This window comes from Octopus sinensis, linkage group LG14 (assembly GCF_006345805.1).
Source record: "Octopus sinensis linkage group LG14, ASM634580v1, whole genome shotgun sequence".
Lineage (NCBI taxonomy): Eukaryota > Metazoa > Mollusca > Cephalopoda > Octopoda > Octopodidae > Octopus > Octopus sinensis.
Window position 1 is genome coordinate 14,826,255 of NC_043010.1, and position 17,500 is coordinate 14,843,754.

Consider the following 17,500-nt stretch of genomic DNA (forward strand, 5'->3'; position numbering starts at 1 on the left):
TATATATGTATATATATTATATATATATATATATATATATATATATATATATATATATATATAATATATATATTTATGTTACTCTTTTACTTGTTTCAGTCATTTGACTGTGCCCATGCTAGACCACCGCCTGTAGTCTACCAAATCGACACCAGGACTTATTCTTTGTAAGCCTAGTACTTATTCTATCGGTTGTTTTGCCGAACCGCTAAGTTACGGGGACGTAAACTCACCAGCATCGTTTGTTAAGCGATGTTGGGGCGGCCAACACAGACACACAAACATATACACACACATGCATATAAATATATACATATATACGACGGCTTCTTTCAGTTTCCGTCTACCAAATCCACTCACAAGGCTTTAGTCGGCCCGAGGCTATAGTAGAAGACACCAGCCCAAGGTGCCACGTAGTGGGACTGAACCCGGAACCTTGTGGTTGGTAAGCAAGCTACTTACCACACAACCACTCCTACGCATATATATATATATATATATATTACACACACACACATACACACACACATACACACAGACACATACACACACACATATTGAGTTGATAAGAAAGTAATTTCGTTTTTTTAGTGTGAAATAAAAGTCATTATTTTTTCATATAAAGAATGAACTTTAATCAATTATATATTTTCCCTTGTGTTCGATGATCTTTTGCGATCTTTCTGGAATCTTTATGATTCCGGGCGTATACAACTTCTTGTCCTTAGCACCCAAAAACGGAAGCAAGTGCAATTTCAGGTCATCATTATGATTGAAAATTTAATCATTCAAAGAAGTTTGGAAACTTCGAAATAAATGGTAATCTGATGGTGCAAAGTGGGGGCTATATGGTTGATATGGCATCACTTCCCAACCGAGCTCTAATAAAACTGGTCTGTATTTCAGAATTTAAAAAAATTATTCATGGATGTGATGTTACATATTCTTGGGTTGCTGATTTTAAATATCTAAACCATTTTTCTTTGTCACACAAGGATGTTGAATAAAATACAAATTAATAATTAATTTTTAATAAATTTTTAATAAATTGTTACTTTATCAAATTGAATCAAATAATCAAGGAAAAACCACATTCTGTTAGTTTTAAGAACATACGTTTCCCAAATCATCAGTCAATGAACCACGTTCATCATGAAATACATCGGAATTATCAGTATCAAACCAAATGAATGTAAAAAAATATGTCCCTAATGGTTAGCCTACATATTGATTCAAAGGAAGGAGGATCGCTTTAATTTCCGCTTCTACTGTGCATCGGGACCATCATATTTCAATGACCAGCAGTAATCCGCCATCATGCTGACATTCCATTTGCCCTGGTATCGAGTTTCCATGGTGCAAATGTCTTGATGAACCGCTCTCCTTGTTCCTCAATGTAGACTCCACAGTGTAATTTTTTATGACTTAGAAAAGACGTGTGTGGACTAGCGTTGTGATGGTGGAACACGATTCTTTTACGATTTGTCAATTCTGGTCGTTTTTCTTTGATTGCTTCCTCCAGTTTTCTTAATTGCTGACACTAAATATCTGAATTAATAGGTTGGTTTCTTGGAAACAGCTAAAGATACACAACAACTTTGTAATCCAACCAAATTGAGAGCATTTCCTTTTTAGATGCAATTCAGATTTCGATGAGGCTTGTGTTGGCTCATTACGCTAAGACCATAATCGTTTGCGATTGATGTTATTGTAGACAATCCATTTTTTATCACCAGTGATGATTCGTTTTAAAAAAGGTCGATTTCATTGCTTTTTAGAGGCATATCGCAAATATTGACACGTTGTCTTAAGTGAAACTTATTCAATTTATGTGTAATCCAAATATGGGGCTTCTTAACGAGTCCAGAACATTTAAAGTGATTTTTCAATTGTTGTGTTTGATACATTTTACCTTTCTGCAATCTCTCGCAGAGTAATATGACAATCAGATTCAATTATGGCTTTGATTCGGTCATCATGAACTTCAGTAGGTCGACCAGAACGTTGGTCATCTTTGAGTGAAAAATCTCCAGAAAGGAATTTTTCAAACCATTTCTGACATGCGCGTTCTGCCAAGCAATCAACACCATAAACTTCACTTATCTCTTTGTGAACCTCAGCAGCTTTCTCGCCTTTACGGAAGTGAAAAAACCAAAATATGGCGAAAATGTTCTTTTTGCACTCCGTGTTATAATTGGCACTGAACTAACAGCTGTAAACAAAATTACGCGCAATTTGCTTCTAAAGTAAGCTAAATGTAACGGCTATCAAATGTCAAAGGGAAAAAAATCAATATATTGACAAAAGTCATTCAAAAATCACAACTCTATTTGCGAAAAACGAAATTACTTTCTTGCCAACACAATATATATATATGTACGTGTGTATGTATGTATGTATGTATGTATGATGTATGTATGTATGTATGTATGTATGTATGTATGTATGTATGTGTGTGTGTATGTGTGTATGCATGTATGTATGTATGTATGTATGTATGCATGTATGTATGTATGCATGTATGTATGTATGTATGCATGTATGTATGTATGTATGTATGTATGTATGTATGTATGTATGAATGTATGTATGTATGTATGTATGTATGTATGTATGCATGTATGTATCATGCGCGGGGACATAGAAATAATCGGACTGAATACCCGATCGCGCGGTTAAACCATTGGGAGTGAAGGACTCCTAGCCTTTGTTAGGGCATCCTTCTAGGAGAAGGTAACTCAGCTAACTGGGATAACTCCGACATAAAACCTGCGGCTCAGTGGTTACCGATGATGTTGACTTGTTCTTCTTTTCGGATTAAGGCTGCTGTTGCTTAGTGAGTGGGATTGACTCAGTGCACAACCTTTCCTCACTTTAAAAAAAATCTTCTTGATCAGACATTGCATGGGAACAATATTGTTTAGGCTTCGCGCAATGGCCATACTCGGTAACGAGGGGGCAGCCACCATGTATGTATGTATGTATGTATGTATGTATGTATGTATGTATGTATGTATGTATGTATGTATGTATTTATGTATCTATGTATCTATCTATATTTGCGTTGATAATGACTGCACTAATGGATGCATGTAAATACACATACATGTCTTTATGCTTAGATTCAATGTTTATCAAGTCTTAGAATATTCACAATCTTTTGAAAAGAATTTGTATAATACCAAAAGCCTATAAAATTATCGACAATATTTTAAGGAAATCCATTGATATCTATTTTCTTTGTTTGGCATTCCAAACTACTATGCTACCTTAATGACAATATATTTAAAAAATTCTGTCGAGTTCTTGAATATCTACGAATTCCACAAAACGCACGCACCACACAGACACACACACACACATACACACACACTCACATACACATACATACACACACAATAAGAGAAGAAGCACAGGATAAAAATTAAACAAAATATAAATTAGACAGAATTTAACGAAAATTAAGAAAAATATGTGCATAAAATACATCAACGCAAAATAATAATTTACATCCGTTTGTATGAAAGTCCATTTCTTTTTATATAACCCCTGTATTGAAAACGAAAATCTATTTTCTTTGGTAAATTCAATAAATGGATTTAAGAAAAATCTCACGGTTTAGGTGTGAAATAAGTAGGTATGACAGGTGAAGAATTTCGTCAAAATTAATTTAATTGCGAAAGTGTCGAGTTTCACAAAAAGATACCTTCATATACTTGCTACCAATATCATACCATACCAATTCTTAACAATCTGATTTGTCTATATTCCTACACTCTACCCCCCTCCCCATATATATATATATATATATATATATATATATATATATATATATGTACTCAAATATACCCACATATCTACTTGTATGTGTATGTGTATATATATATATATATATATATGTATGTATGTATATATATATATATATATATATATATATATATGGAGAGAGAGAGAGAGAGAGAGAAAGATTCAGTAGGGTATATAATACATAATACCACTTGCTAAAATCATTATTACTTTATTAATACTACTAATAACGACAAAAATACTTCAATATTTAAATTTATACACACACACGCATACACACACACACACACACACACACACACACACACACACACACACACACACATATATATATATATATATTATATATATATATACATATATATACATATATATACATAAATACAGACAGGGAGAGAGAATGAGAGATACATGTATAGATGTATATATATATATATATATATGTGTGTGTGTGTATATATATATTTTCGTAAACTTTCCCGTTATATATATACACCTACATATATACATTTCTATACATATATTTAGAGAGAGATGGGGAGAGAGAGAGACGGAGAGAGGGAAAAAGAGAGAGCATCCATACATATACATATGCTATGTAGCCTAGTAGTTAGAGTTATGGGAATATGATCGTAAGTTTGTGGGTTCGATTCTTGGAATAAGGAAGCCGCTTTAATATCATGTTGTTCTACCCTACTCAGCTAAAAAAAATGAATACCTGTTTAGTGACAGTGCAGGCAAAGTACATGCCCCCATGTGCACGAATCTGCTGCATATTTTCTGCAGATATCTAAAGGAGTTGTTGGCAATGCTGTTATCAGCCTCCTTTTCATAGGTATCTGAAATCTCGACTGAATTAAAGTGGCGGGCTGTCCTTCGATGCTGGTTTGCAATGGTCGGTGTGTGGACTATGGTAAATTTCGGAACATGTCAGTTTTTTTTGCAACCTGATAGTAAGTCTAAAGGCCTTGGCAGCCTTAGCAAAAGCTCCCGTGTGCGTTGTGAAAGTGCAGTGATCTGCAAACAGTAGGTCAGGGTTTAGATACTCCAGTGTCCTCGTGCGAACAAGGAGTCAGCGAAAGTTGAATATAGTCCTGCCAATGCGAAAACGTATGTAGATACCCTCGTGTAAGTTCTCCTTGGTCTCCTCTACCGACTGAATGCTGAAGAAGATTGCGGAGTCGGGGCTAGAACAACCGCTGTTTCATACCGTTCTCAATAGGGAAGGTCTCCGAGAGGTCACCATTATACTTGATCTGTCCCCGTTAGCACTTGTGAAGCTGATTGAAGACACAGAGGAACTTGGATATACAACCAAACTACTACGGAATTCTCCCTACCTCATCCCTACTGAATGGAGGCACATGGCCTAGTGGTTAGGGCAGCAGACTCGCGGTCGAGGGATTGCGAGTTCGAATCTCAGACCGCGCCATGTGTGTGTTTATGAGCGAAACACCTAAGCTCCACGCGGCTCCGGCAGAAGATAATGGCAAATTTCTGCTGACTCTTTCGCCACAACTTTCTCTCACTCTTTCCTCCTGCATCTTGCAGCTCACCTGCGACGGACCGGCGTCCCGTCCAGGTGGGGAACCTATACGCCAAGGGAACCGGAAAACCGGCCCTTATGAGTCAGGCATGGCTCGAGAAGAAACAAACAACATCCCTATTGACCATATGAAACACCTGCGCGTCTGGTCGATGAAAGCACATGTCCGCAAGAATCAAAATCTACGAGGCTGATGTCATTACTACTTCCTTCAATGAATCATAATCTTGGCTGTTGCAAGTCAAGGAGGTCAAGCTGCTGGGACGCTCCCACCAGATATGTCTTCGCTCAATCATGGCTGTCTCATGAAAGGAACTCATCATTGACAACGAAGTCTTTACTCTAGCAGGCTAATATTTCGATCATTCAAGCTATGCTACTGCTCAGACAGCTCAGGTGGACAGGCCACATCTCACGCTCGGAATACTGAGGGGTAAGCTTAGCCAGGGCAAAAGAGACAGAAGGGCTCTTCGGAAGAATTTTAAAGACCAGTTGGAACGCCAGCTCACATCGTCAGGGATAGGTTCCCACAGTGTCGGAGTGAGTCATAGAATAGAGGGAAGTGTGGCGAGACTGTTTGCGAAGGCCAGACTAGCGAAGGCCAAAACGAGAGTCATGATCAAGATTCTCATCTCACCAGATTATACGTTTTTGCTCCAAGTGCATCAGAGGCTGTCGTTCAAGGATGGGTTTAAATAGCCACTTAAGGGCTTAGCGATCTTCCTCATGGTCTTCGGACACAACGAATTGCTATCATAATTAAGGTAACGAACTGGTAGCGGTATTCCGTCTGCCGTAACGTTCCAAGTTACGCTGAGGTCGACTTTGCCTTTCATCCTTTCTGGGTCGATAGATTAAGTACCAGTTACGCACTGGGGGTTGATGTAATCGACTTAATCCCTTTGTCTGTCCTTGTTTGTCTCCTCTATGTTTAGCCCCTTGTGGACAATAAAGAAATAAGAATTGCAATCATATACGTGGTAGAGATAGAAGGGTAGATAGAGTGATATATAAAGAGAAAGATAGATACATAGAGAGAGAGAGAGAGAGTCAAAGAGAAAGGGAGAGAGAGTGATAGAGAGAACGAGGCGGGGGCGATAGGGAGCGAGAAAGAGTGGAGAGGGAAGCAACAATTAAAATATATACTATTTTATGCTTTTTTTTTCTACTCAGCCCTTCCAGGAGCAGAGCAAACCTTTTGTAACCAGGCAGTTATTTTGAGAATACATTTCGATTTCCGGTCATTCTTTGTGTGTGAGAGTGTGAGTGAGTGTGCCTGTGTGTGTGCGCGCGCACATGTGTGTGTATGTGTGTGTGTGATACATATGGAATGGAAGCACTCCGTCGGTTACGACGACGAGGGTTCCGGTTGATCCGATCAACGGAACAGCCTGCTCGTGAAATTAACGTGTAAGTGGCTGAGCACTCCACAGACACGTGTACCCTTAACGTAGTTCTCGGGGATATTCAGCGTGACACAGAGAGTGACAAGGCCGGCCCTTTGAAATACAGGTACAACAGAAACAGGAAGTAAGAGTGAGAGAAAGTTGTGGTGAAAGAGTACAGCAGGGATCACCACCATCCCCTGCCGGAGCCTAGTGGAGCTTTAGGTGTTTTCGCTCAATAAACACTCACAACGCCCGGTCTGGGAATCGAAACCGCGATGCTGCGACCGCGAGTCCGCTGCCCTAACCACTGGGCCATTGTGCCTCCACTAGTGTGATACATAAGGCGTCAGGTGAACACAAGGACTCCTTTGTGTTGTCCCCTCCTTGCCTCTATCGCTATGCATTTACAGAAACACCTCACTTATTCTTTAGCTGTAACCATTATCAAAACGTCCGTTTTCTATCGCTTGTTCCTTTTTATTATTTGTATTACTCTCTTTCTATTACATTAATTTAAAAAAAATAATAAACCATATATTTTTTTATTCTACTTCTTGTCGATTACGGGCTTTATGAATGTTAATCAAATCTTTTCATCCGTTTTCATTTACCATTATTAATTTATAATTTTTATCAATTCATTTTGAATGTATTATAATGAAGTAATATAGTTACTAAGTTTCTCGAACTATGTTGCCTCGAAGAAACAGATAACTGCAAATACGGTGGCTAAAAATACTGATGCTGAAGTTAAATTTAATAATAGAACCATCGCAATCGACTAAGATGTGAGATTTAAATCACGTTTGCGATAGAATTAATCGATCACATTAGTCGTGAGCAACTTCTTGCTTTTTTTTTTTCCATTTCCTTTTTCAGAACCTTCAGGGAAGAGTACGCAATTCATGATTTAGAGATTATATTTAGCAGGAAGCTGCTGAAAATTCATTTCGTATATATTCAGTGTTTCGTATCACCGGTATTCTACTCTTTTACTCTTTTACTCTTATACTTGTTTCAGTCATTTGACTGCGGCCATGCTGGAGCACCGCCTTTTAGTCGAGTAAATCGACCCCCAGGACTTATTCTTTGTAAGCCTAGTACTTATTCTATCAGTCTCTTTTGCTGAACCGCTAAACAACGGGGACGTAAACACACCACCGTCGGTTGTCAAGCAATGGTGGGGGGACAAACACAGAAACACAAACATATACACACATACATATATATATATACATATACACGACGGGATTCTTCCAGTTTCCGTCAACCAAATCCACTCACAAGGCTTTGGTCGGCCCGAGGCGATAGTAGAAGACATATGCCCAAGGTTCCACGCAGTGGGAATGAACCCGGAATCATGTGGTTGGTAAGCAATCTACTTACCACACAGCCACTCATAATAAATATTTACATTGAGTAAATATTTACATAAATTAAATTGATTCTCATTGTTCAAGAAAAAACAAATGATAACTTGTGTTGCATCCTTGTGGATAATGTTCCTAATGCTTGCTATTGCTGTTACTGTTTCGGGAAGAGGTATTCTGACATAGCAGTCAGTTATCAGGTGGAGTTACTCTGTATTAAGTATGGTGCAAGGCCTCTATCTCTCTATATACATCTACTTTTGAGAGACACGAATCTCTGAGAATTTTTTGGTCTTTCTGGAATAAGTAGTTCGTTGTTTGGATAAGAAATATGTAGGGGGTGAATCAAAGTTATGAGGTTAAATCTCTGAAGTAATGCTTTATTGACAAGAATGGCTGACTTATATACGTTATTGGTGTTGAAAACTGTGCGCTGTTTAGCATATTTAGGAAATGGATTTTACTCGAACTATAAACTTCCCTCCTACATTGGTGGATAAATCATTTATTTTACATACAACATGTATATACGCATATCTGTGTGTGTGTGCGCGCGTGTGTATATAAATATGTATGTATACTTATATATGTATATACATATAATGAGAAAGTCAGATAAAGAGATAAACATGATTAAATACATGGATTACGTAGATGCGATTTATCTTCAAACATCCAAAATCACTTCTTTTGAAGATCTTTCATCAGCCTACAGAAATCTGAATTTAATAAACCATCCAGTTTTTCACAACATGTCAGAAAATTCCTAAATTCTACAAGACAAACCAGATTTACTCTCACCTACGCAGTATAAGCAAAAGCTAGCAACAGCAAAAGTAGGAATATCCATAATGCAATTCGAAATAACACCTGAACACGTTCAACCAATGAGAATCAACTTAACCGTTGTTCCTTGTGTTCTGCAATATTACAATACGATCAGTACGAATCTCCGAGTGATACCTAATGCACACACACAATCACACACACACACACACACAGACACAGACACAGACACACACACACAGGGACACACACAAACACACACACACACACACAAACACACACACACAAATACACACACATACTAACACACACACACACACACAGATACACACACACACGCAAACACACACACACACAAACACACACACACACTGACACACACACACAAACACAGACACACACACACACACAAACACACACAAACACACACAAACACACACATACACACACACAAACACACACACACACACAGACACACACACACACACAAACACACACACACACACACAGAGACACACACACACACACAAACACACACATACACAGAGACACACACACACACACAGACACACTCACAAACACACACACACACAGACACACACACAAACACACACACACACAAACACACACACACACACACGCACACACACACACGTACTCACATATACGAAGGAGAACTCACAAGAAACCGGAATTGTACAATATTATTTCATTCACTTAGTTTTGCACGTTGACACTTTTATCACCTTCAACGTTTATTCTCCATTGGAAGCAACGCATCGGTCCAGACGCGTCTTCCACTGCTCGAAGCAATGCTGGAAATCTTGCAAAAGAGATGAATTTTAAAGCCCTCTGTCGTTTATTTCCTCACCTCTTCAACATCTTCAGATTCCGTAGCACCAACTTTCGTCACCAGTGATGACCTTCGAAAAAAGGTCCTCCGGATCAATTTCCATCTGTTCTTTTCGTTCACGACACGCATTCATTCGTGACTACTTTTGCTCTTCCGCCAGAGAGCAGGGCGCAAAATATACTGCAAGTCTTTCCATTCTTAATTCCTTTCTCAAAATTCAATGGCAGGAACTCGACGACACACCAATCATATCAACGAGTTCATCAACTGTTCTAAATAATTGTTCTAAATCAATTGTTCTAAATCAATTCAGGATATTTTCATTCGTTCGGGAGGTCGGCGGATGCCCTGGATGAGGCTGCTTTTCAAGCGCCAAGTGACCTAAAGCGTGGTAACTACTCGTAAATTTGTGTTTTGCTCATGGCAGAGCGTTCTTGTAAGCTGTTTGAAGTATCATGACTGTTTCGGCCACAGTTTTCCCCCAGCAGAAAACAGAATCTCACCGACCATGCTGTTCCTTCGCAAAAATTGACGGAAAGGGGAGAAGCACTGTAAAACAACGACGCATTACATGATTGTACGACTTCACTCGACAATGCCGGTCAACATACTGATGCCTGTGGTTCGCATCAAGTGGATTCTAGCGGTGGAACCTAGAACTACTACGCGCTTGTCCCACATAGAATATTTCCGGTTTCTTTTGGGCACCTCCTCGTATATTTATATATATGAATATATATATATATAAAGGGAAAGTTTACGAAAATAAACAAAAGACGAAGGCAGGTGGAGTACAAACAAACAAATGTATTAGTATAACGCTCAGGAAAAAAAGTCTTTTACGTTTCGAGCCTTCGCTCTTCTAGAGAAAGGGACACAGAAAAAACAAGGAGAGAAAAAAATGGGTGTGGTAGCTAACGATCTATCATGGCGTCTCATATATACATACATGTACATATGGCATACATGTACATATGACATATATATATGTATATATATCATAATAAAATAAAAACATGATGCGAAGGATTCAGCGGTACATATGTTTCGGGCCTTTATTAGACAGATTTATAACAATGCATAATGTATGTCTGTGGCCTTCTTCAGCCGCGCACCACAGCTTCCACAAGGACATGTGTTACATCAAAAATTCTTGGTTGGGGATGCAAATCCTCTCATTCACGTACGACATAATGCGGCAGCAGCATAGAGTTGAAGCGTCCATCTCTTCTTCTCTCAATGTAGAATGAGGAAAATTGGATGTTGAGGTAATGTAAATAAATAAATACATATATAGAGGTGAAGATGGAGGGGCGAGAGTTCGGGACGAGGGATAAAAAATGTATAAAAAGTGTAAGTATAGAATAATATAAAAATGTAGAGGATAAAGGGTTGTAAGTAGATGTAAAGGGGGTATAAAGAAATATAAAGTAAAAATAGAAATAGAAATAAAAGTAAAAAAACCTGATAAAAACATGATAAAAGTGTAAAAGAATGTAAAGATAAGGGATGTATAGAGGTTATGGACCAAGCATGGTGGTCAGGAGATTGATAAAATTTAGTTGTAGAATTGTCAGTACATCAACAGTTTCGTCTGGGGACTTAATGCGTTGTAAATCAGAGCTGATGAGCATTTAATCTGGTTCCTTGAATTAAATGGACTTCTAGTACATACATATCATCATGGATATATACACCCACATACACGCGTACATATACGCCTCCAAGCCTATAAGCATACACACGCACTCGCGTGTAAACACGTACATAAACACACACGCACCCACACGCACGCGCGTACACACACATACATACAACAGAGTATCCGCATATATACACGGACATTACGCGCGTACACGCTCACATGTATATACGCGCGCCCATCACTCCATACACACACATATATGCCCACGCCTCTAGGTCCAGGTATAAGATATTAAAGGATGTGTATAAGAACGTATGTAAAGAATCCCGTACTCATGTCAATACGCGCACGCACACACGGCTGTGTGTCCGTATGTGCGTGCACCTATACACTCATATACACACACAGAGACACACGCGCACATGGGTATAGCTATAAGATATCGAAGTATGCATGTACATATATGCGCGTGCATATGTATGTATGCGTATACACACGTACGCGGACGCTCGTATATTCAAAAGGTGGATCCATAGGTAAGTAAATAAACATATATAGAAGTGTAAAGCGATAAGTTAGGGGTAAGAATGAGGGTAAGGGTAAAGATTAGAAATAAAAAATACAGTATAAAATAAGAAATACAATGTAATAGTTAGAAATGAAGTATAAGAATTATAAAAATTATAAGAGTTAAGGTAAGGGATGAAAATGAAATGAGAATAAATGGGAGTAGAATAAAAGTAAAAATAAATTAAAAATAAAAATAAAAATAAATGGAAGTAGGATAAAAGTAAAAATAAAAGTAAAAATAAAAATAAAATTAAAATAAGATAAAATATAATTTTGTAAAGTTTAACATGAGATGAAGGTGGTTGAAAGTTAGAGGTGTGTGTTAAACGTAGGGGCGGGCGGGGGGAACTGAAAATTGGAAGGGTGGGAAGTGGAGTTTGGCGGTGTGCGTTCAACATCTGAGTTAGAAATGTGAAAGGGTATAGATATAGGGGATTAAAGAGACTACATAGGGAGGATATGGGTGTAGGAGAAGAAATATTTATGCACGTGTGTACGTGCATATAGGGTTCCCTGCATTTTCCCCCTATATATACAAATTTTGTCTCCCATATATGACTTCTTTTCCCTAAATATTTCTTCTCCTACACCCATATCCTCCCTATGTAGTCTCTTTAATCCCCTATATCTATACCCTTTCACATTTCTAACTCAGATGTTGAACGCACACCGCCAAACTCCACTTCCCACCCTTCCAATTTTCAGTTCCCCCCGCCCGCCCCTACGTTTAACACACACCTCTAACTTTCAACCACCTTCATCTCATGTTAAACTTTACAAAATTATATTTTTATCTTATTTTATTTTTATTTTTACTTTTATTTTTACTTTTATCCTACTTCCATTTATTTTTATTTTTATTTTTAATTTTATTTTTACTTTTATTCTACTTCCATTTATTCTCATTTTCATTTTCATCCCTTACCTTAACTCTTATAATTTTTATAATTCTTATACTTCATTTCTAACTATTACATTGTATTTCTTATTTTATACTGTATTTTTTATTTCTAATCTTTACCCTTACCCTCATTCTTACCCCTAACTTATCGCTTTACACCTCTATATATGTTTATTTACTTACCTATGGATCCACCTTTTGAATATACGAGCGTCCGCGTACGTGTGTATACGCATACATACATATGCACGCGCATATATGTACATGCATACTTCGATATCTTATAGCTATACCCATGTGCGCGTGTGTCTCTGTGTGTGTATATGAGTGTATATGTGCACGCACATACGGACACACAGCCGTGTGTGCGTGCGCGTATTGACATGAGTACGGGATTCTTTACATACGTTCTTATACACATCCTTTAATATCTTATACCTGGACCTAGAGGCGTGGGCATATACGTGTGTGTATGGAGTGATGGGCGCGCGTATATACATGTGAGCGTGTACGCGCGTAATGTCCGTGTATATATGCGGATATTCTGTTGTATGTATGTGTGTGTACGCGCGTGCGTGTGGGTGCGTGTGTGTTTATGTACGTGTTTACACGCGAGTGCGTGTGTATGCTTATAGGCTTGGAGGCGTATATGTACGCGTGTATGTGGGTGTATATATCCATGATGATATGTATGTATTAGAAGTCCATTTAATTCAAGGAACCAGATTAAATGCTCATCAGCTCTGATTTACAACGCATTAAGTCCCCAGACGAAACTGTTGATGTACTGACAATCCTACAACTAAATTTTATCAATCTCCTGACCACCATGCTTGGTCCATAACCTCTATACATCCCTTATCTTTACATTCTTTTACACTTTTATCATGTTTTTATCAGGTTTTTTTACTTTTATTTCTATTTCTATTTTTACTTTATATTTCTTTATACCCCCTTTACATCTACTTACAACCCTTTATCCTCTACATTTTTATATTATTCTATACTTACACTTTTTATACATTTTTTATCCCTCGTCCCGAACTCTCGCCCCTCCATCTTCACCTCTATATATGTATTTATTTATTTACATTACCTCAACATCCAATTTTCCTCATTCTACATTGAGAGAAGAAAGAGATGGACGCTTCAACTCTATGCTGCTGCCGCATTATGTCGTACGTGAATGAGAGGATTTGCATCCCCAACCAAGAATTTTTGATGTAACACATGTCCTTGTGGAAGCTGTGGTGCGCGGCTGAAGAAGGCCACAGACATACATTATGCATTGTTATAAATCTGTCTAATAAAGGCCCGAAACATATGTACCGCTGAATCCTTCGCATCATGTTTTTTATTTTTATTTTGATCAATTTACTCACCACCTACACCACCAAACGGTATACACAGGTGCTTATAATTATCAATTACTCACCCCGAATTTCTATATATATCATATATATATATATATATGTGTGTGTGTGTGTGTGTGTGTGTGTGTGTGTGAGTATGTGTGTGTATGTGTGTGTGTGTTTGTGTGTGTGTGTGTGTGTGTGTGTGTATTGATTTGTTTTTATGTCAATTTGTATATGAACAACATTAGACCAAAGAATTACCTTTCTCTAGAATACATATTTATAAGCTTTTACAAGGAAAAGGTTGACAATGACTTTTCAGCCGTTTGAAGTACACACACACGCACTCACACACACATATATATATATATGTACATCATACATCATATATAATATATATTTATATATCATATATAATATATTTTTAAGATATATAATGCATAAATATAATATATATATCTATATCCATATACAAGTACACACACACACAAACACACACACACACACACACACACACACACATATATATATATATATATATAGATAGATAAATAAATAGATATATTCGTGCATGTATGTATACACTCAAAATCAAGTCCACAGTTCCTCCCAATTAAAGTTGCATTATGGTTAATTTCATAGAACACTTGGCCAGGTATAAGTGATATATTACCTTAATGTTCCTTAGAGGCAATATTTCATTCAACCCAAAGTATATATTAACAGACCACTTCAAAAATGCGCCGACTTTGGCAAATATATCCTTGACTTCATAGACTTAGAAATACCGTAGAATTATCGAATAGAACACTAGTAACATCATAATTTAATAGCTTGTGTTAATTAATAAAGAAAGCAAAGCAAACTATTGGTTCACACATTTTGTTTATTATGGAATTCTACCGATCATTTTATAATCGCTCTTCAACAAAGCTTTAGAATTCAGTAAAACTTTTACTAAAGTGGTGAGTACGGAAGGAAGTCGCTTTTGTATGAGAGTGGAACTGAGGGATTGTATATTCCAGGTAGTTCCAGAATTATAAATAACTCTCCTAGTTTATGATCATATAAAAATAATTGGCTAGTTGTCGTCCATCATCATCATCATCGTTCGACCGTGGTCGAGACAATGGAATTTACCATGCTACGTCAGACTTCACGGTCCATCATAGCATTACGGAGGTCCTGTTGCTGGATACCTGTATCCCTGGAGATTACATCAGGGTAGGAGAGTGTGCGCCCTCTGGTATTGCGAGTAGATGGTTTCCAGAGGAGAAGAGTAGAAATTGCCTCGTTTTCAGCTCTACAACAATGTTCAGCAAACTGGACTCTCCTACCTTTCACTACGCCAGTGGACGCAGATTAAAATGTATGATGTCGAAACAGATTTCGATGCATATAGCGTGAAGGTCGGAAGCAAAAGTTAAGCTAAATTTTAAAAATAGTAATGATTCCCATGTAAATTCTACAAAATGAAAAAAATAAGAGGACTTATTTAAGAAAGGAAGGATACTTTGCATTTTTATAGCATTCTTAGTCTATCTTTCTTTAAATATATTTCGTCCATATTCATTTACCCACGTTTCCGTTGGTGTCTTTCTTCTTTTTTATATTTTCTCATTCTTCCTCTTCGGTTTTGCGGGGAAATTTTTTTACAATAAACTCTGTTATGTGAACTTTTGCTTATTCTGTGTCAGCTCAAGCCTTCCCCGACAGATCAGGACAGATCAATACACACACACACACACACACACACACACACACACACACACACACCACACACACACAAAGACACACACACACACACACAACACACACACAAAGACACACACACATACACAAACACACACAAACACACAAACAAACACGCACACACAAACACACATACACAAACACACACACACTCACACATACACAAAAACACACACACATACACACACATATATATGCATATAAATACAAACATATGGATATTCTTGTTGCTTATATATATATATATATATATATATATAATATATATTATATATATATACATATATATATGCATATAATACATACATATATATAATATAAACGTACATACACACACATATATCTTTCTGAATGCATGGTTTTTTTTCATCCCAATGTTTGCAATCTACTATTTATCGCCATATTAGTTTCGAATATCACCTCTTAAAGAAAAAAATGTCAAGTTCTATCGAAATTTCTAAATTACTATGACGTCGTAAATATACAATTTCTCGTTAGGAAGAATATAATTTCTAAATTGGAGGAATTCGCGCCATTGATTTGGTCCTGTCGTAGAAAGTCAGTCATGTTTACAGACCTTGTAGGTTCGAGTGTCACGAGTAGCCTTCAGTGGTTTTCTATGCAACTGCATTTTGAAGCAAACTATATTCTCTTTTGCTCTTTTACTCTTTTACTTGTTTCAGTCATTTGACTGCGGCCATGCTGGAGCAACGCCTTTAGTCGAGCAAATCGACCCCCAGGACTTATTCTTTGTAAGCCTAGTACTTATTCTATCGGTCTCTTTGGCCGAGCCGCTAAGTTACGGGGACGTAAACACACCAGCATCGGTTGTCAAGCGATGTTGAGGGGACAAACACAGACACACAAACATATACACACGCATATATATATATACATATATACGACGGGCTTCTTTCAGTTTCTGTCTACCAAATCCACTCACAAGGCTATGGTTGGCCCGAGGCTATAGTAGAAGACACTTGCCCAAGATGCTAAGCAGTGGGACTGAACCCGAAATCATGTGGCTGGTAAGCAAGCTACTTACCACACAGCCACTCCTGTGCCTATGTACGCTTCTGTATATATATTTCTTTACTGCCAACAAGGGGCTAAACATAGAGGGGACAAACATGGGACTAAGTCGATTACATAGACCCCAGTGCGAAACTGGTACTTTATTTATCGACCCCGAAAGGATGAAAGGCAAAGTCGACCTCGGCGGAATTTGAACTCACAACGTAACGGCAGACGAAATACCGCTTAGCATTTCGCCCGTATATAGCTTTATCTGCAATCGGGTTCAACATTCCATATTTTGTTCTTTTATTCCTTTACGTGTTTCAGTAATTTGACTGCGGCCATGCTGGAGCACCGTCCTTAATGGTTTTTAATCGAAGAAAGCGACACCAGAGCTTATACTTTGGAAGACTAGTACTTATTCTATCTGTCACTTTTGCCGAACCAGTACATTTATGGGTACCGTAAACACACCAACATCGGTTGGCAAGTGATGGTGGTGGGATAAGC